Genomic DNA, 21,908 nt, shown 5'->3' with positions numbered 1-21,908 from the left:
ATTAAAATGATTTAAGGAGAGACGGGGGGGTGGGGGGACATGCTCAGTGCAAATTATATTTTTAGCTGTTGTGCTTCGCCAGTGTGACAGAAAATAAATCTCTCTGGCACCGCGTCTCCGTACGGGAGTTGTCATTAAATGCAATTAAACAGACCCTGCAGGTGGCCTGGGTCAGGCCTGCAGCAGCCCATTCACCGCAGCAATGTTATTATCATCCTGACAGCAAAACACCAGATATTTCCTGAGCTGTTGTAATCAATGAGATTTGCCTGGTTTGGAGCTGGGTGGTGGGGAGCAGGGAGACCGACCTTGTTCAAACCTGCTCTTTAGAGTTACTGATGGAAAAGTCAAAGAGCTGCTCCGCTGCCAGGAGGATGGAGGGACATGGGATCTGGGAGGAGGGGAAGAGAGGGATGTTTGGGGAACAAAAGAAGAGGGAGAAATGGAGGGGGTACAACATCATTTCACAAAGTCTCAGGGAACCTTAAAGCAGAAGGCTGGGCTTGAGGACCAGGCACTGCCCTAGTACTCGGGAGATGAGGGTTTGATTCTGCCACGGACTCCCTGTGTGTCCTCAGGCAAGTACCATAGGGTCAGAGTTTTCACAAAAGCTTAGTTCCCTTTTAGGCACTAAAATAAGCAGCCTGATGTCTGAAGGAACTGCACATTGGATACTGAGATATTTTACAGTCTGACCCTTGTTTCCTTCCCACCTCTTTGTCTGTCTCATCTATTTAGCCCAGAAGTCCCCAAAGGGTGGGGTGCACTCCCTTAGAGGGGCACAGCGGGAACTTCAGAAGGGTGCAATGGGTCTGGACCAGCTCCATGGGGGATGGGGAGGGAGCACCACCCAGCCCCTCCCCGCACCAAGCTCTGCTCCAGCCCCACCCCCAGCCACAGGCCCAGCTGCCAGCCCCCACCGCAGCCCGGTTGCGACTCCACTCCTGACTCCATCTCCATCCCTGTAGTCCCAGCCTCGGCCCCCTTACCCCATCTGCACCCCTCCCACAGCCGTGCCCTGCTCCCAGCTCCAGGGGTGTGTAGGGGGGTGCACAGACAGGGGTAAGGGGAGACGCAGCCCTAAGAAGTTTGGGGGCCACTGATGTAACCTATGAACACGTTGAGGCTGGATCTGTCTCTGTGCAGCACCCAGCACAATGGGTCCCTGACTTCAGCTCGGGACTCTGGACACTGTAATTACTACGACTAATAAACTGGAGTGACTCCTGATTTACACCAGTATAAATGAAGAATCAGGATCCAATTCCCCTACTGAAAAAATAATCATACTATAGCAAGCTCTCCACCACTATGGTGTCCATTCACAGACTGATCCTGCAACCATTGAAACCCCCAAAGCTCTCCAGTATCAGACCCTAACTAGCATAGTTACTCGACTGACTCTGGTTCCATGGTGGCCACACTTCTTATTCCCCTTCCCCACCCCCACTGCTAATTGCAAACCCTGGGTCTGCTCTCACACCAACATGAATCCAGAGTGAGTGCACTTTTAGTCAGTGGAGTCATCCTGGGGTGAAAGCCATGTAGGATCAGAATCAGACTCCTAGGGAACAACCGACTGGGCCAGACTCACTTTCATTTACACCACTGTCAATCCAGAGCAACTCCACTTGAATCAATGGAGCGGCTTTTGTTTTTCATGGGTTTAATGGAAAGCAGAAGTTCATTCAATGGGTATTTCAGCCTCTATTCTCCCTTTCAGATCCTTCTCCCTTCTGTGCTCCCTGCTAAGGCCCAGGAGCATTAGAGGGTAGGGAGGCACAGCAGATCTGTGCCCATGTCTCTAGCCCCTGGCTTTCTCCTGTGGTTATGGTGCAGTTTTTAGGGGAAGATATACACCCCACAACTCCCTTCTGGAGCAGCTAAAGGACAGAAATCTGGAAGAGAAAGGGGGAGAAGTCTATGAGAATTAGAGCTGAGTGAATGACAGGATTTTCGGTTCAGGGCCCGAACCAAAAAATCCCCCCCAAATTCTGGTTTGATTTGAACCAAAATGACTTCAAAATTTGTCAACAAATTGAAAAACACAAAAAGGATTTCCTTTTGAATTGACCAACATGAATTGAATTGACTTGATATGAGGGGTGTGTGTTTCATTTCAATGCAGATTTTTGCAGTGTTTTCATCCTGTTGTTTTTTTTTTTTAAACCTGGCCAAATATGAAATTGAAACGCCATTTCGAATAAAAAAGTCTACACGAAACATTTTGAGTTTTTTAAAAAAAAGTATTTTCAACCAACGCTATTTGCTGAATATCACCCAAATTCAATTAATAGCTCCCCCCCCCATGCATTTTTCAATGAAAAACAATTTGCCAAAAAAAAATATCCCCCAGCTCTAATGGGAATCCTGTTTCCATAGTGGTGATGTCTCTGCCTGCAACTGGGCAGAGACAAATATCCACCCACATTCTTAAAGGACTTTGTTTCAGCTACCCTCAACTCTCTAGCGCTCACCTCCCGTGAACGTACACAGGGCCAAGAGTCCTGGCACGGACGTTGGTGGGGAGCAGGATTCAGAAGCACAGGGGCCAGCATTTGCAGAAAGCAAATGTGACAACATTCACACCGGGCACACTTGCATGCGCTGACAACCAGGGATCAGGAACAATATCACGTGGCTTAACTCATGGATCCCAGCCAGCTGCCCCTGTAAGAAGGTTGGGTACTCGCAGCAGGCTCTTTGCTATCAAAACCACCGAGACAGAAACATTTGCAAGAACTATCTGAATTATTGGCTCAGCTCAGCCTCGGGCTGCTTGGAGAATGAATCACTCCAGTCCCAGGGAATCCCAGCCTGTAGCACAGTGTGGTTTCCAACCCGTGGTCCGCAGTCCCCTGGGGTTCACAGACTGTCTCTAAGATTTCCAAAGAAATCTGCACCTCCATTTGAAATTTAGTAGGGTCTGCAAACAAAAAAAGGCTGAAAGCCTCTGCTGTAGCACGTGGAGGATTGCAGTGCTAATAGCTTACGCTTCTAGAGTGCTTTTTACATATATACACACGCAGCCCCACTGACATGCAGCCACCTCTGGGGTGGAAGGCGGTAGCCAGTTAGGCATGCATCAGTAGTGTGTGGGGGGTGGGGAGTCAATTGTTGGCAAAACGCACAGGGAATCATCATCCCCATCCCCGTTGTTACAAGAAGTATCAGGAGCGTCTGTAATCTCCATTTGGAGCAGACAGGAGTTCTTGTCTGAAACTCCCACACAGAGCAGACTGCATGGCCCTCTGTTTATCAATGTCCGGGGATGAAGGGCAGACTTGACCCTATGACAATGGGACTCAGGATTTCTAGACCTCCCCTGCTCCTGCCTCCATTCCTTGATGCCTCTCAGGAAGGCAAATCCACTTGAGCATGGACCTGGCTAACTACCCAGTGCTGTTCCTTGCCCTGGGGTGGCAGGGCCAGTAGTCCTGAATTCTACACCGAAGGGGCTCTTCTCTCTCTTGCCCTCCTACCCCACTCAGAGGTCTGGAGTTCTCACTGCCATCTAGGGTATCCTTCTGCTGTTCTGTCTGATGATCGAATTCTGGCCTCACCCCGTTCTCCATAAGCAGCACAGGTCTATTGGCGTCCGTAGAACTGCCACCAGTTTATACAGCGCAGAATTTGGTCGTAAAGGCCTTGGCATTCTCAGCTGGCTAAGGAACATCTAGTTCCTAGGCAAAATGTTTTATCAAAATACAGATCTCTTTTTGGTTCATAGGTTAGATTCTACTCTCACTAAAGTGGGTGTAAATCCAGAATAACTCTGTCTTCAACTGAGATGCTCTGGATTTCCAGGGGTGTAACTAACAGAGGAGAACGTGCCCCTTTGTGTCTGTTTCACAGACAGACAAACCAGAGGACAAGAAACTGCACGTTACAGCTGCAAGTGTGAAGAGCCCAGCGGCTGATAATAAGTATCATGGAGACAGAGCCTCAGCGGATGTAAATTGGCATAGCTCAGCATAGCACCACATGGACTTTAATGAAGCAACGCCAATTTATACCAGCTGAGCACCTGATCCGGTGTCTGGAGTGCTTAGGGACACCCCCTGGAGTTTCCATCAGTGGGTGAGAGAGTGCAGGAGCGACTGGCCACATGTGAGCACCGGGGTCAGGAGAGGAGATAGAACAGATCCAAAAGGAAGCACGTTTCCCAATTTTCCCTGTGCCTGCTTTCTGTTTCTCATAGGAGCGCCTCTCTCTTTTCCCTCTTCCTCCTTCTCTTCTTCCCGCCTCCCCACTCACTACTCCTTTCTTTCTCTGCTGCCCCATCCCTCTTTGCTCCCTGCCCCTGAAACGTATCAGTTAGACTTACCAGCATACTCCCTTCTAAACAGGTGCAGTCACCACTCAATGCATTTTAATTACCCCTTCAAGGGCCCTTGTCACAGTGCGTTGGGAGTTCCAAGATGAATTTTCCTGAGGATTATGCGTGCGTCTGAGCTCTAGTCAGATAGATTGTAGCATCCTTGTCAGGAACGGTCAGTTTGTCTCTTTGGAGCAGCTGTCTCATTCACTTCCCATCTCTCTGCTTGCGCTAATAGAAAACAAACCTGTTGATAAAGAAAACATGGCCATTAGGTAGCTTGGCTGTTGGGCGGAAGAAAAAAAATGAAGGCCAAGATTTGCAACCATAGGAGACTAAAGTTAGGCTCCTAAATCATGATTTCAGTTCCTAAATCAGAAGTGCAGAGAACCCAGCAACATCAATTGACTTCCCTGGGAGGTGCTGGGAGTGGGATTTTCAAAAGACACGTAAGTGACTTAGGCGCAAAAATTCCACAGGGACTTGTGCTTCCAAATCATTTAGGCACCTTTGAAAATCCTGCCTTATGTGCTCAGGGCTTGTGAAAATCAGGTCACCCATTTAGGAGCCGAAATGTGGACCTAGTAGTGTAACTTTTAGACTCTTATTTTTGAAATCCTTGGCCTAAGAGAGAGAGATTTTCAAAAGGCATACATGGCAGGTGCCTAGTTCCCATTGCAAGTCAACAGGAGTCAGGCTCCTCACTTACCATTGTCACTGCAAATCTCCCCATAATGGGGGAAGTATCTGTGTCCAGGTCTGGAAAGCACCTTCATGCCGACAGTTGGCTGGAAAACAAACCTCCATAGTCACAAAACAGCTCAAACATTTTTATTACCATTTTCCCCCTCAAAAAATATTTTTCTGTCGACAGTTTCTGACCAGCTGCACTCAACAGGCTGGAGCCCAGTGCGGTCCATGTAGACCTACTGGCTTCACTGGGTGGTGGATCTGCCTCTGTGTGCAGTTATAGAGGGTGAGAAAGCTGCTTTTAACCATTTTGCCTTCTATTTTGCATTGTGCGCCTCCTGTCACATCTCAAATTTCCCGTTAACAAATCCTTCTGGTCCTGCAGGGGATTCCTCAGAAGGTTCATTGATCCATCTCTTCAGACTCGCTTGCCGGGTTATTCCCGATGTTTAGCTCGTCAGATTGTTTTTATTATAAATATTCTTTTCAAGAGAATCTGCAGTCACCAGGGTTTGGGTCTCTCGGATTGTTTTGCAAAGCATGTGTGGATACATGCCTGCGTACCCACCCACAAACCTGTGAAACATAAGAATAACGTGTAGCTACGTGTTAAGGGTTTAAAAGCATTGCACTGTCTCTCAGGGCCAAAGCTCGGGTTGCCAAGTAGTTTTGAATGGTTATCCTTGCATGGCTCTAAACAGAGCTGGGTCTGGGCATATTCACCCTCTGTGTGCGTTACAGCACTGTGCCTGCGTGCTTCCATTAATGTTCACGTGGGTTGGGCACGCCCTTTGGCATGGATCCTCGTGGATACCTTAGCTCCATGCCCCAGGACATGCCCTCTTCACTGGGCCCTTGCATTTAGTGTGCATGCAACCAGGGCCAGTGTGCACGGCGCCCTGGCACATGCATTCATGTCCTTGCAACGCGGCACAGTCTACATTGGGTCCTTGCACGTCAGGTCCATGGCACAATCTGCACTGGGCCCTCCTGCTTGTGTTTGTGCCCAGCTGATGAGGCACGGTATGCACGGGGCATTATTATCCATGCAGCTGGACCCAAGCATTCCACTGGGGTTTCATATGTGCCTTAATGCAGCATGCTGGTGTTAGTGTCCCTTTCAGCAATAGACCCTCTTCCATGCATTACTGTCCATGAGGGAACTCTCCTAGTCTCCCTATCCCAGGGCACCTCCACACCGTGAGACCCAGCACTGCAGGCCCTCTGCTTCTCCCTCCTCCAGACTTCAGGGGCCTGTACAGTGACTTGGCCCTGCAACCACTTCAGTGTCTCAGCCCTTCCAGGGTAACAGTGTCCAAGCTGACAGGAATCAAAACTCCCCCAGAGCACTTCTGGGGCTCAGTCCCCCACCTACTCTCCATCCCTCTTGCCAGTTCTGGTGAATTTCTCCTCACTCTGTTCCAGAGGGTTCCCTCCCAGGGCATTCTCCCTGCACCCCCGGCTCCTCCTGAGCCACTGACCTACAGGACTTCTTCCCTAGAGTCTCTCTTCTCCTTAGGAGTCTTCTTCTGCCCTTTCCCTTCAGGGACAGTCCCAGCATACAAGCTCACTCCAGCAGGCTGTCAGGAACCAGAGAGAAGAAATTCCCATCTCCCTCTCTCCTAGGTCTCTTCCCCCTCTTGTCCTTCCTTTATAGGAACCACCCAGTCTGCTTCTCCCCAGCTGGGTTTAATTCTTAATTACCCACCCCTCCTCCAGGTGCCACAGAATAGGCTAATTGGTCTCTCTGCTTCCCCAGGACCCTGTCACTGCCAGTGTGGGGTTTATACATGATCACAGGCACACGCTCAGCGCTGGGCTTGTATAAGTGTGTAGCCAATCATTTTAGTTTATTATTTATTGATTGTGTGATGTTATAATTAATTAATACGTTATAGGATGTATATTTATTGTATGTTAATTAAAGTTAATTTGTAGGATTATAAAAGTATAAGGTTGATCAATATTTAAAGGAACCAAGTAATAGACATAAGTAAGACAAGCTGAAATGTAAGAACCTGTAGGTTGAGGTCTGCAAGACTTTAGCTTAGCTATTTTAGGCCTTGGAGACAAGAAATGATGACATAAGTAACCGGAAAATAACCCGATGCCCTTAAAGTATGGGAAAAGAGGTACAAAATGGTAATATTGTGCAAAATTGCCCAGAAGATTAATATTAGATCATAAAAATACTGTAAAGGTGCATTTGTCTCCCACATGTGTCTTAACCACAGGATACAGGTTGTGTGTCAATGCTAATGAAAATAAAGGGAACTTACACAGCTTATAGAAAGTTGGGGTCCTTAAGTTTCCAGGGGACAGAGACCAATCAGAGAAAAGAGGGTTGACACTTTTTATGGACATGCGCAGAATGTAGCTACAGACAGAATCACAGTATAAAAAGGGGGTGCCCAGAACAGGAAAATTGAGCTCCCTAGGGGAGGCTCCAGCATGAACCATCCCTCTACTGATGATCAAACCATGAGAGACCCATCAGACCCTAACCCTGCTATTAAGGATGTGAGTAGAACTATATTTGTAACTTCTGAATAGGTCTGTATAGAATTTCGATATGCTTGGGTAATTATAACTTTCATTGTAACTTTAATAAAACTTGTAAAACAGACGAGACTTTGTACTGGTGAGTGTCTGTGTGGTCACTACCCTTGATCTGTCTGTGTTCCTAGAGACTCTAACTCTAAAACAAGTAGCAGGGGTGACTTTCCCTCTGCTAAGATTGAAACTGTAGCCACCAGAGCCGAACCCAGGGTGGTGTAATACCACATTCCAAAATTCACTTTAAATAAACTAAAAGGCCACAAGCGTCAGTGGGGTGGAGATGCCACACCGATAGCAAGGGAGACAGGGATGGAAGCCGCCCCGATGAGACAAGCAGGTAAAAAGCAAACTAGCCTTCATTGCCTGTCACACTGCTGAGAGGCTTTATTTCAGGCTCCAAGTGGGATCATCATAATCTTCCCTTTCTCCTGGGCTGTTTCAAAGTGATTGCAACCCAGGGTTATCTTGTAAGGCAGTGCCACCCACTGATACTTTGTCAGCCCAGGGAAAGAGAGAGACAAGGTGAAATGGCACCAGTATAGACTCCTGTCCATGCAAACCCCACAAATGTATCCCAGCTTCCCTGGGTTGGCGAGCAGGAAGTGCTCGGGTGGATGTCCCACTCCTGCGGACAGATACACGTGTCCGCATGCAGACGAACACGCATGTCTACCCACCCACACATGTACGTGCCCATGATTTCATTGTAAGGGAATTTCTAGCATGTGTTTTGGAACTAGATATTGATTATTATTATTATTATCATAATGACCATGATTTATCAGTTAGGGCTGGTTGAAATGTTTTCTCAAAAAATTTTTAAATTGAAAAATGGCACATTTTCCCCATGGGAAATTAATGTTTTGGTCAACAATTCCTTTTTTTTTTTTTGGACAAAAGACTGAAACCCACAAAATTTTTACATTTATCTGCCCGCCCCTGCTTCTCTCCATTCAAAGGGAAAAAAGGGAAGAGGCACTTAGGATAAAACTGAAAAACAAAATGTTCATTTTTTGTTGAGTGGAAAAACTGAAAAATTCAGAGAAGGTTTTAAACAAAATGAAAATCTGTTGTTTCATTTGATTTTTTTGCAGAAAATATGTAGCATTTATAATCTGCTCTTCTATTACGAATGATCAATCATCACTTATTAATTAGAGTCCAATTCCTTAAGAAAGGGGCAATTGATTAGGATTTTCCCGCTCTCTTACTGTTACAGATTCATTCATTCAAGAGAAGTTATCAATGATTTGCTGTCAAACTGGGGGTGTACCTAGCGGGGCCATGCAGGAGTCAGTCCTGGGTCTGGGACTATTCAATATTTTCATTAATGACTTGGATAATGGAGTGGAGAGTATGCCTATAAAATTTGCAGATGAAACCAAGCTAGGAGGGGTTGCAAGCTCTTTGGAGGGCAGGATTAGAATTCAAAATGACCTTGACAAATTGGAGAATTGGTCTGAATTCAACATGATGAAATTCAGTAAAGACAAGTGCAAAGTACCACACATAGGAAGGAAAAATCAAACGCTCACCTACAACACGGGAATTACTGGCTAGGTGGTCGTACTGCTGAAAAGGATCTGGGAGTTACACTGCATCACAAATTGAATGTGAGCCAACAATGTGATGCAGTTGCGAAAAACACTATTATCATTCTAAGGTGTATTAACAGGAGCGTCGTATGTAAGACACGGGAGGTAATTGTCCTGCTCTACTCAGCCCTGGTGAGGCTTCAGCTGGAGCATTGTGTCCAATTCGGGGTGCCCCACTTTAGGAAAGATGTGGACAAGCTGGACAGAGTCCAGAGGAGTGAAACAAAAATGATAGGTTTAGAAAACCTGACCTCCGAGGAAAGGTTAAAAACACTAGACATGTTTAGTCTGGAGAAAAGAAGACTGAGGGGGGAACCAATAACAGTCTTCAAATTCGTTAAGGGCCGTTATTGAGAAGACGGGGATCAGTTGTTCTCCATGTCTACTGAAGGTAGGACAAGAAGCAATGGGCTTAATCTGAAGCAAGAGAGATTTAGGTTAGATATTAGGAAAAGCTTTCGAACTACATTTCTATGATTACATGGTAACACAGGACTGCACCTTGGATGCACAAAGGTGAAAGGGGAGCGTAGATGAAAAAGGCATCTGGGAAAGTCCTGGCTCCATTGAAGTAAATGGCTAAATTCCCATGAATTTTAGTGGGGTCAGGATTTCACCCACTGAATTTACCGAGCCATTGACAAGCAACACAGATGAGGAAGAGACTGGAGGCAATCAGGGTTTTTCTAGGTGAGGGAAATTTGCACCCATGCAAATCTCTAACAGACCCACTTCTCTGCCGCAAAACGGGACTTACACTGGTGCAGTTTACCCTGCAGTCTGACTGCCCTGCACTGACACTGTGTAGGCCCCATCTTACCCCAATGCAGGGTGTTTACCCTGGACACTCACACTCGTATAACTACAATGGTGCAACATGTCCCAGGATACACAAGGCCTTAGAAGGAGAGATTACAAGAACTGAAGATGTAAGTGAATGGTGGGGCAGGACAACGGTCCCCAAGTACATAAGAACATAGGAACGGTCATACTGGGTCAGACCAAAAGTCCATCAAGCCCAGTATCCTGTCCTCTGACAGTGGCCAATGGCAGATGCCCCAAAGGGAATGAACAGACAGGTTAGCATCAAGTGATCCATCCCCTGTCACCCAATCCCAGCTTCTGGCAAACAGAGGCAAGGGACACCATTCCTGCCCATCCTGGCTAATAGCCATTGATGGACCTATCTTCCATGAGTCTCTCTAGCTCCCTTTTGAACCCCGTCATAGTACTGGCCTTCACAACTCCCTCTGGCAAAGAGTTCCAGAGGTTGACAGTGCGTTGCGTGAAAAAATACTTTCTTGTGTTTGTTTTAAGACTGCTATCTATTAATTTCATTTGGTGGCCCCTTGTTCTTGTGTTATGAGAAGGAGTAAATAACACTTCCTTATTTCCTTTCTCTATATGACTCATGATTTTATAGACCTCTATCATGTCCCTCCTTCGCCATCTCTTTTCCAAGCTGAAAAGTCCCAATTTTATTAATCTCTCCTCGTACGGAAGCCGTTCTATATCCCTAATCATTTTTGTTGCCCTTTTATGAACCTTTTCCAATTCCAATATATCTCTTTTGAGATGGGGCAACCACATCTGCCCGCAGTATTCAAGGTGTGGGCGTACCATGGATTTATATTGAGGAGAGGGAGGAAGAGCGATTGTGTTATATGCAGGGATCTGGGTGCAATTAGGGTGAAATCTCAGGAGCAGCTCCCTGACAGCGAGAGCTGAGGGCTGTGGCGCGCCTCCCAGGGGAATCAGAGGAAGGCCCATCACTAGCTGAGACATTTACACTCAGACTGGACAAAATACTGGCTATTATTCTGTAGGGAGGATACTATTTTAGCTGGGGGAAATGAGCCAAATCACCTCAAGGGGCCTTTCTTTTGCTGAGCTTTTTGACTTCCAGTAATGTCCAATCTCCCAGGAATTTGCCCCAGGGTGATGTTTAAGATGGAGAAGGGCCTGGAGCAGGACACCAAGTCTAAGCACCTCAATGTGTCGGGGGGTTCAAAATCTGGAGGTGACTCGGAGCCAGCTGGGGGTTTATTAAAACCACAACAATGTATGTCTGCACCTGCAGTGAAAGTCATCAGCCAAGATTACTTCCTCTGGGTGAGGGGAAGATGATGCCTCTCTTTCTTCAAACCTGGGCAGTGCGTCAATGTTAGGTGGGAGGTATCCATTTCCAAGCATGGAAACAAAACAGCCAGGGGCACCTGTGAGTGGTAAGGAAGCAAGAATGGGCATTCAAAGCTGGAGCTGGGGCGGAAATGGTTGTCCCATCCTGTGATCATCGAAAAATGTTCCTGTCCCAAATAGGAGGAAAAGTCGAAGGGGTGAACATTTTCCCAGAACAAAAATTTGAAAAACATTTTCAGTCTGGATCAATTGAAACATTTTGTGTAGATCATTTTGAAACATTTCATGCCCATCTCTTGTCTTTAAAAAAAAAAATCCAAACATTTTAGTCCAAATTTACTAAAATTTCAAAACAAAAATCTGCGTCAACTTGAAAAATCAAAACTTACCAGTTCAATAATGTCAACACTTGATGTTTTGACAATTCCAAACCCTTTTCCCCGCTCCCCCCACAACATTTCCGAGTCGGGAGATTGGTCAACATCAACCCTGTTTTGCAAACAGTTTCCGTTTCAGCAATTCAGTATTTTCCATCAAAAACAGGTTGATTGAAAAATTCCCGACCAGCTTTGTTCGGAGCGTCTGGTGAGAATCAGGACAACAGAGCAGCGCTGGAGAACTATGTTAATTTAGGGTGCAGGGGATCAGAGAGATGGAATCCATGCCCTAGCCTGGGATCAGTGCACAGGTCTGCAATGCCAACACACAACTCACCCACCGGCCACATCCCCTGCTCTGTGTACTGGCTGGAGTAGCAGCTATAGTCCCTCCTCACCATTTTGCAGGGTGTTGGGGCCACGCTTCTGCAGCTGATCTGGATAAAACTGGGTGCTGTCCAGTCTCCATTACCTGACTCAGAGGGCCGTTTGGATGTTGAATTGCTGCCTGGTTAAAGGACCCCGCAGCCCCACTGAGCCTGTACTATTCTCCAGGCACAGGCTTTCCTATCCAGTCCACCTCCCCTTGTGATCTCCCTGTGGAACATCTCTCTCCTTTCTGCAGCTGCCCTGAAAATAAACGTACCCTGGTCACTTTTCGGGGCATGCTCATAAGTAGCGTACAAAGGGCTGCTACATGATTGCGAGCTGTTGTCATCAACGAATAATCAATTGTTATAGAGTCCAGCAGGTCAAAAGGATGCTTATAACTCTCTCTGACACCTGCTACTGATGTACAGAGCCATCTTGAAGTATACCACTCCTGTCTGCAACATGCTTATAACGTTGGTCAATCCTTCGGTCATTGCTTATGAACTCATTATAGGTGGGCCCTTCATATAAAGTCTGACCAGCTCCCTCTTCTCCCCAGTCCCTCCGGGGCCCCACTCAGTGACTTAGGGGTGGGCCAAAGGGTTTCTCCCCAATACATTGTTTGGGGACTGAGCGTCTTTACTAGAGGGCTGAGAATACAATTTGCTTTATTGCCCCCGGGCTCTGATTTGTAAAAATGGAAAGTCTCCCCTCCCTGATACCTTTCATCCCCACTTGAGATCTGCCCTAGGGATCCTCCAACCAGCCCCTCTTCCGTCCTCAGGAAATCTCCAGTCCCCCACTCTGCCCCTCCCACTCCCTCAGAGATCCATCATTCTCCTGATCTGCCCCGCCCTCCCGGGATCTTTCAACCCTCCAATCAGCCCCTTCCTCTCCCTCAGGGATCTTCCAATCCCCGAATCTGGCCTTCCCACAGGATCCTCCATTCCCCTCCCTAATGGATTATCCAACTCCAACCTCCCCCGCCCCCCCCCCCCGTTTTCCCTGGCCTCTGGAGACCTGCTAGCCTCCTGATCAGCCACTCCCATTCCAGTCCTCCCAGATAGTCTCCTCCAGTAACTGATGACTCTCTGAGCCTGTTTCCTTAGGCCTCTAGTTTGCTTGCTTTTTGCAGTCCTCATCCTTGTTCCCTCCCCTCCTCCTCTCTTCTTTCCTCTCCTCCTGAGTATCTCTCCCCTGGCCCATCTGCAGCCTGCAGTCCTGCCACTCTTATGCAGGCCTGGGCTGTATGTTGCTCTCAGTCATCTCAGTGCTCCCGCCTTCCCAAGGAGCCAGTGGAAATGTCACTGGTGGGATAATCAGCATGTTGCTCACGTCCCTTAATTGCTCTCCAAGTGCCCGGCAGCAGATGCGATGCCTGTTTGAAAGGAAGGTTTTGGCCTTTGGCACATTATTGATGGGCTGCTGATAGGCCCCTTTGTTGACAAGCAATTTTATCCCCTTTGCTGTACAATTTTCTTTTTTAAGACAGCCCTTTTGGAGACAGTCGATTTTAAAAATGGAGCTGAGCTAGGTGAATAAACAGACTCCAGGCTTAATCCTCCAAGGCATGCATGGGGGGCTAAGAGTGAGCAGCATTCTTCACTACATTTAACAAGACTACACACAAGAAACAAAAGCTTGCGGGATGAATGGGTTGGGGGTGGGGGTGGGGGGAGTCCTTTTGTTGCCCTTCTTCCTAGTCCCAGCAATGAGATGTTGACTTGCAGTACATTGCAGTACTTGCAGTCAGCCACTAAGCATCTCTGTGTGTGCTGTAGAGCTCCAGACAAGATGTGGTCCCTGGTTAACAAGTAAGAGAAAGCTGGGACTCAAGCTGTGTGGAAGTCCGCTTGTATCGATCGTTTGTAGTTCTTTTATTTAATAAATAACTCCTGTTTGAGATGGACTATGATTTCCTGCATCGTAGCAGTCCCCATTCACCGTCTCAAAGGCAATACAATAATAAAATGTGGTTGCTTCTTGCTGTCCTGTGTGCCAGCTGAAAGGAATGTCTAAGAAGAGAGTGAAGCACTTCCTTGCTGCCCACCAGTGCCAGAGGTAGAGATTCTTAGAGCCCTGCGTGGATACAAAATTTATGTCCGCATCCGATGCACAAAAATGGTGCCTGGATATCCACGGATTTGAAGGGCTCTAGAGATTCTCCATGAATAATATAGGGCCTCTGATGCACAGATGAGCAGTTTTCACTCCCTCCAGTAGAGGGCAGTGGTGCACATGCACACGGAGTCAGATCCCTAAAACAGAATTGAGACCCGTACGGTCTAATTATTTATACTATGGGTCGTGTCTTGAGGCTTCAACCACGTTGTGCCAGATACTGCACATACACATAGTAAGAGATCGATCCTACCCCAAAGAACCTGCAATACAAATCTGACTTGTTTTTGGCAAAAATAGCTGGGTTTCTATACTCTGGTGTCAAAACATAACCAAGCCTTCAACCGAACCCTATCCAAACCCTCAGTCTCTCTATGACCAATGACCAAGCATGCTGCTGAAAAGGAATGAATTTCTTTCCTCTCTGAAACAGTGTCCCCTGGAATGGTTTTGTGATTTAATGAACCCCAGCCAAGCTGCTTTGCTCAAGAGCTGGGGGTGTGCTCTTTCCTTGTGGGTAGGTGGGCACCAATATAGCTGGCTAGCCCCCCTAATGGATGCCCGTTCAGCATTGTAACTCCTGCATTAGGCAGAGACTGCACCTGTGAGAGCCCAGGGAAGTTCTCCTGCAATGGTCTGAATGTAATGATCTCCGCCAGGCTCCTAGCCAGCCCTAGGTGAGGACGGTTTGCAGATCTGTGCTGGGGGGCTGCTCTGAGGAGCACAGGGAAAAGCTTAGACTCCGAGCTTAAGGGGGAGGGATAGCTCAGTGGTTTGAGCATTGGCCTGCTAAACCCAGAGTTGTGAGCTCAATCCTTGAGGGGACCATTTAGGGATCTGGGGCAAAAATTGGGGATTGGTCCTGCTTTGAGCAGGGGGTTGGACTAGATGACCTCCTGAGGTCCCTTCCAACCCTGATATTCTATGATGCGTTCACCAGCACCGAAAGGGAAAATGGACACAGTTTGATTGCAGAGGAAAAGTAAAAATCCAAGGGGGGCTGATCTCCAGAATACTCCCAACCTCCAGTGACTTGATTGTTCGGCTCTGCAAAAGGGGCTTGGGGGGGGGGGGAGGGGGAGGTCCTCAAATTTCATAGTGCTCTCTGAGCCAGTACGGCAAAACCATAAGCCTCACTTGAAAAAGCTACTACACCTGTTATATTCATTATCACAGTGTCCTGCATGATCACAACTATGCAACTAGGTCTGTCACACCATTGAAACTTATTACATACATTGCATCCACGTAACTCCCTGGAGCTGTGTGTCACATCCCCGTATTCCTCATGCGGTGGAGTATACATGCACCATATTGATCCATGTATGTTACACACAATGGGGTCCATTCTCTCGCTGACAGCAGGACTCTGATGCACTACAATTCTCATAAAAGGTAACAGGAGTTGTATCCAATGCCTTCCTTCACTTATATACTGGCAGAGGAATAAACGCCCTGGTATGTACAAGAGTTAGGTGAACGGAGGCGGGAAAATCATATAATTTATTTTTATAAGTCATGAAATTAATCAAATAAATTATTCAGCAAATATTATCCAATCAGCTCCAGTGTGAACTATCCCGGGTGGCATGAAAAAAAAAAGTGTGAATAAATAGGCCTATATCTGAAATCTAATCAGCATGTCATGGTGAGGAGTGCGATAAAAAAAAATTCCAAGCTAGATTAGATTTAATATATTAGGAAGATAAAATAAGATAATAAATAGATCAGGTAAGATAGAGATAGAGAGATAGATAGATGGGTGTGTATAGATAGATAGATGTGTAGGAGGGTGATAGATTGATAGATAGATAGATAATCTTCCTTTCAAACCAGACATGACAAGATAATAACAGTTTGAACTTCTCTGGTCCCATTCACCCCAGGATTTCAAGAGCTTTACAAGTGTCAGCTAATTAAGTCTCCCAATCCCCCGGGGTCTGGGAACCGGATAAATTTAGCTATGCCCATTTGACGGTAGGGAACAGAGGCACAGAGATATGATCCACTGCCAGGATTAAGATTAAAAACAGCATTGGAAAACTCTATCAAGCAGTTCTGCTTTCTTGGGTTAGTTTTCTGCTGCCCTGCATCTGGGCCATAATTTACACCAGCGAAAAACTCTGATAAAATCTAAAGAGCCACGACCTTATGCTCCTTCAAATCCCTTTTCATGGCGCATCTCTGCTGTGTTACCTTCGCAACTCAGCCTGATGATCATGGCTCAGAAACTGGCAAGCTGCAGCTCTCCCTTTTCTTCTTTTCTCTTCATACTCCCTACCTCCACACCCAGTGGAATAAAACAAATAAACTGCAATACATGTAACTAACAAAGCTGGGCCAATTCTTTCCAGGCTAGTATGGTGTATTTCCATCCCCCACACCATTCCTTATGTCTTTATATCATAATCCCTTTGGGGGGGGGCAGCATTTCTGTTTTCTGTTTATGCAGTGCCTGGCACAATAGAACCCCAATGTTCAGGATTACAATACATCCCCCTGAATTCAGGGTATCTTTCTGGTCGGAACTCTGTGGTTCCTCAGGAAAACTTCCCATTGATTTCCTTGAATTCAGTGGGAGTTCTGAGCGCAAATGCAGAACTGGGCCCCTAACTGGGATTTTTACTTCCCAGGTCTCAGGATTATACTGAACAGGGGGCTCTTAAATAAAGCTTGGTCCCTGGGTTTACATTGCTTTGTGTCACTGATTCTCAGCCTACCTTTAGCTGGCAACACAGAGTGACGGAATAGTTGATTAGCTAGAATTACAGACCACAGCATTCATAATTTTGGGTGTTTAACTGAAAAGCCTTGGAATTGCCCTCCCCAAAGACTGTGCAATTTTATCCTTTCTTTTAAGGGAACTCTCTAGTTTAATGGCAGGGTGCATTGTCACCTCTGGGTAGCAAGGGAGAGCTGATGCTGCATACTGCTTCTGGCTTGGAAAGTCGGAATCCATGCAATGTTGATTTGTGTTGGGTTCTTGCAAGTGAGTCATAAACCATGCCTCAAGATTTTCAACAGACGTTCATAATTTGGGGTGCCTTAGATTTGTGGGTACCACCCCTGATTTTCAGAGGGGTGGGTTCTCAGCACTTTCTGAAAATCAAGGCCCTATAAGGTGTCATGTTGGGGACCCAAAATCACAAGTCACTTTTGAAAATCACAATCCATATTTCTTATATGAATTGGCCATACTGTACTGCCTGGAGAAATGCTTGATAAGAGAGAGGGGCTTCTGCAAAGCATTATGGGACAAATCCAGCCTGCAGCCCTGATTCAGGAAAGCACCCAGCTGCGTGTTTAACTTTAAACACTTACTTAGCTCCCACTGAAGTCACTGAGTACAGGCTTAAAGTTATGCACATGCTTAATTGCTCTTCTGAATCAGGGCCCTAATGCAGCGTGGGGAATAGGATTTAGGCCTCATGTGTGAAACCTCCAGGGTCCATTAAAAAAAAGAAAAAAGAGAGAGAGAAAGGAAGGATTGAAAGTTATTTATGGCATAAATTTGCCCCTTTGCCAAAGGCCCTGTGCTGTACTCAAGTCCTGCTAATAAGGGGTTAAGTGGTGCATGGAGTTAGTGCTGGCTTTCTGAGCAGGGATGAGTTTCACCCTCTGAGAGCCAGGCAGTGCCATTAATTGTTGTTATTTATTATTTGTTTTTCCATAGCAGCTAAGAGCCCCAGTGATGGGCCTGGACCCCAACATGCCAGGTGCTGTACAAACACAGAACAAAGAGTCTCCAAAGAGCCTGCTGTCTCCCACTGCCAGGCTACCCGCAGTGATGACATGGAGACCACAGAGTGGAGATCAGGGCAGGATTTAGGTAGCAGAACATCTGCTCCATTTTTTCCGAAAGCAAAAAACCCAAAAGATCATTCATTAAACAATCCACTCTAAAAATTCTTGTTCAGCAGCATTGTTTTGGCCCTCCTGAATGAAAAGACATTAAACGGGACAATCCCTTTTTTGCTATGCCTTTTATCTATGAACATTCCATGCAGTCACACGCAATGATATACCAACCGGTGAGATCCTCAGTGGTCTCTATTCGTTTTATACAGGCTGTTTCCTGAGTGGGGATGGAGCCTGAGCCTATCATCAAGACTCACGGGACACCTTTCTCTGCCAGTGATGTCAGGGTCCGATCCTGCCAAGACTCAAGCATGTGGATAGCGCTGCTTGTCTCACAGGAGCAAAATTACTCCCATGCTTAAGTCTTTGCTAGCTCAGGCCCTGAGTGAGACTGCTTGTGTGAGTAAGGATTGCCCCTGTGACTAAAGGCTGTAGAATCACACCCGTGGCTGCGGGGCTGAGATTCATTTATTTTTCCTTTTCTTTTGTGTTTGTCCAGCATCCATCATCATAAGGTCTCCATCCCGCTCAGGCTTTTAGGCATTCTAACGACAATTTCTGGAGCTGCCTGGATACTGATTCCCATTCATTTTAATGGCAGCCAAGCCCTGCAGATCTCCTCTACAGCTTTGAAAATCTCAGTCATTAAAGTGAATACTTAATAATGTATTCTCTGTTCTTTAGTTGTTATTTTTTCCTTTTACTCCTTTTGTCTATGTGCTTAGATTAGCCTAAGTTATACATTAAAAGAAAGAATCTGTGTGGCACCCAAAATTACTAAGGGTCAGATTTACAAAGGAATTTCAGCAGGTAAAGATGCAATAGGCACCTAGCGTAATTTACACAAGTGCCTGAATGAATGAGGTGCCTAACTCCCATTGACTTTAATGGGAGGTTGGCACCTAACCCACGTAGGCACTTTTGAGAATCCCACTAGGTGCCAATCTGGATCTTTTGGCCCTGAAGACCTTTGTAAATTTGGCCCTAAGTTCATTCAGTTTTAAGGACAGGACTTAAATAATGCTTCACCTGCAGATTTCACTACTAGATGATCAAAACAAGTAGAAAATCATTCCGGGGAAGGTAAAGCTAACTCCCACGACATTTTCACCGCTTGCCTTTTAATCTGTTCTGTGCCTTTTAGCAAGATCCTAGCATAATTCAACAAGATTATTATTATTTTTGCTTCCTTAGCAACAGAGTTCTCTGGAAAGGCCTGATTTACCTGTCCGAACTCAGGGCAAACTCCCATTAATGTCAGTGAATAGGAAAGCAAGAGAGGGCTTTTTCTTTATTCAGTATTATTCCTCCAGCCCATAAGGATCTAATTCCTGCCCTGATTCAGCAAAACACTTAAGTGTGTGCTTAAGTCCTGTTGAAATACTTTGCAGAACAGGGGTGGACTTACTCACATGCTTAAAGTGAAGTGTGCAGTTAAGTGCTTTGCTGAGAATGGGGAGAATCGGGGTGCCTAGGGCTGTTTCGCAGTGCGGCATGTGCATTCTGTGGTCCACCACGTGTGTCTAGTGCATGTGAATGCAGATACTGGAGATGCACCTGGAGTTAAAACAGGGCCCTGTTCATCTCTTGCATGTGAATGCAGGTGTCTGTAACAAGGCCGGTGCCCAGGTCCGCATGTCAAGTTCAGGTGTCTGGGGTTGAACAAGCCTGCATAAAGGGGAGAGGATCGTAGACCTGCTTATCCAGGACATTGAAACTGTTGCAGACCTGGTGTCTGCAATCTACTCCCTCTTTCCTGCTGAGATTCCCAGCCACCTACCCGTTACCCAGCTACACACAGCCTGAAACCCCTCCAGATGCCATGATTGCAGTGGAAAAGAAGCGACGCACAGACAAATATTTGTGCAACGCACACAGAGATTGGAACAAGCTGTCTCTCTGGTGTGTGTAGATTTTGTCTGTAACAAAATTAAATAGCATAAAGGCATAGAATGATTCTCCGCCTAAGGAAACTTACATGAATTCTCTCCCTTGAAGGCTATATTGTAATATCACAGCTGGGCTTGATTTTCAGCTTACACCTTTTGCTAAATATTTTAGGGGAAGAAATCAGGAAACATTCAAGTTCAGATCTTACCCTGGATCCCCTGCTCTTCAGAGAGCTCTCTGCCTGAGCTTCTTCAGAAGAGAGGCAGGACTGAATCCCTCTGTGAGATGCATTTGGTTTGAGAACTAAAGAAAATTGCTTGTCAAGAAATAGCTGAAGGAAAAATGTTCCAAATGAATTGTAAGTCCACTTTGGTTTAACAATGCACTGCATACAATAAAATATACAGTTCAGCAGCGGGGTGTTATAGCATCTCTCCTTATAGTTTTCTTATTAAATCTCAGATTTGCTTAGACACTTACGCAGAGGATAAGAAAACAATCCCCAAAAATGCAGAAAAGGGGATCTGATGCAATATAATTTTCTAACTTCCCTCTTCTTGACTGTGTGCGTGCGTGTGTGTGTGCGAGCACACTCACTCATGCTTGTGGTTGGCTGTGGGGGGGGGGGATTGGTGAACAGATTTCTTGCCCCCGTTTATGCAGCCGGGCTTCTGCTGCAGGAAGAGAAACTGCAATGATGTGATAGATTAAATGGCTCATTAGGATAAGTGAACCCCAAGACTGAGCCATATCAAAGCAAGAACACTCAGAGGATCCAGGCACTATGTGAAAGTGGAACTGATGGGGAACAGCACTGGTGAGATTCTAAAGGGCTTTAGCAGGGAGACATTTCCCTATTCATGTTCTAGAGAAAGAAATCCCTGCAATTGTTTGTTCAACGTGCATATAGCTGCACTTACAGGAAGGCTGCAAGGCCATAACTGAAGTGCCATTCATTTTCTTTTCCAGAGGCTATTGTTGTTTTCAGGTATGTCATTCAGAAATAGAAATGTCCCAGCAATGGAGGCTAGTGAGTTGGTTTCTCAGTAAAGGTGCCCTGTCCCGCCTTTAAGAAACAATATTAAAAAAATACACTGGGGGTCTAGATGTAATGATTCAACAAAGTGACATGCTGAGCCTTGGGTTATTCTGCAGGTTGGGCCTCTGTTCAGCAAGGTATTTAAGCATGTGCTTAAATCCATCCCTAATCAACAAAATGCTTAAGCACATTAAGCACTGAAGACAATGGGACTTAAGCCCGAGCTTAAATAGAAGCACGATTTTAAGGGCTTAGCTGAATAGGGATGAGCTACCGAATATATGTTTTAGCTCAGGGGCCAGTGAGGAATTCATTCTCCGCACCAGCTCAGGAGTGACAGATTCCTGAAATATACAACATCCCCAATGGAGGGCAAGCACAGATCAACTTTAAAAGCAACTTCACAGATAGAAATTGACATCAAAACACCCGAGACCCCATGTAAGCTACATTTTTAAAAAAAGAATTATTTTAACTAACTCAGTATAAAGTTTTCAGCTCCGGGTATTCGGATGGGTTAGGTGAAGATCACAGAAAGCAATGCCTTTCTTTTCAGCTTCATAACATGCTTTCATATTTCCTGCACCCGGCCAGATCACACTGAGAAGACCCAATAGCTGGGAACGCTTCTCACTCACCTTGACTGGTTAGGCATATTCGGCAAAACACAGCCCACATTTTCACTCTCTCCTTGCACCGGGCGAGCCCCTGAGTCCCAGCCAGATCCCAATTCAGCTAATTACCTTCTACTTCTCCCGCGTCCCTTCTAGTTTCAGCTCGATCATTTTCTCACCACTTCCCCTATTTACTTTTTGTAAAGACTGTCGCTGGACCTCGAAACGTTCATGGCAGCTGCATTTCTGAGCCCAGTAAGGGTGCAAAAACATATAGAAGAAAAAGAAAAAGAAAGAGGCACACTTTCGTATCACTTGCACTGGGAGGTGCTGCAT

General features: G+C 46.1%; 1 long non-coding RNA gene across 1 annotated transcript in view; it reads right to left on the bottom strand.

Moving 5' to 3' along the window:
- LOC311512871 overlaps window positions 1-21,908 on the bottom strand; it is a 33,840-nt gene that overhangs the window by 11,023 nt on the left and 909 nt on the right. Inside the window, exons 2-4 of the long non-coding RNA XR_014709583.1 lie at window positions 21,702-21,818; window positions 5,028-5,106; window positions 4,328-4,565 (exon numbers count right to left, since the gene is read on the bottom strand). This is a non-coding gene — a long non-coding RNA (uncharacterized lncRNA). The remainder of the gene's footprint in view (window positions 1-4,327; window positions 4,566-5,027; window positions 5,107-21,701; window positions 21,819-21,908) is intronic.

This window comes from Lepidochelys olivacea (assembly GCF_965140295.1).
Source record: "Lepidochelys olivacea isolate rLepOli2 genome assembly, chromosome: 25".
NCBI lineage: Eukaryota > Metazoa > Chordata > Testudines > Cheloniidae > Lepidochelys > Lepidochelys olivacea.
This window is presented reverse-complemented; position numbering and strand designations above follow the sequence as displayed.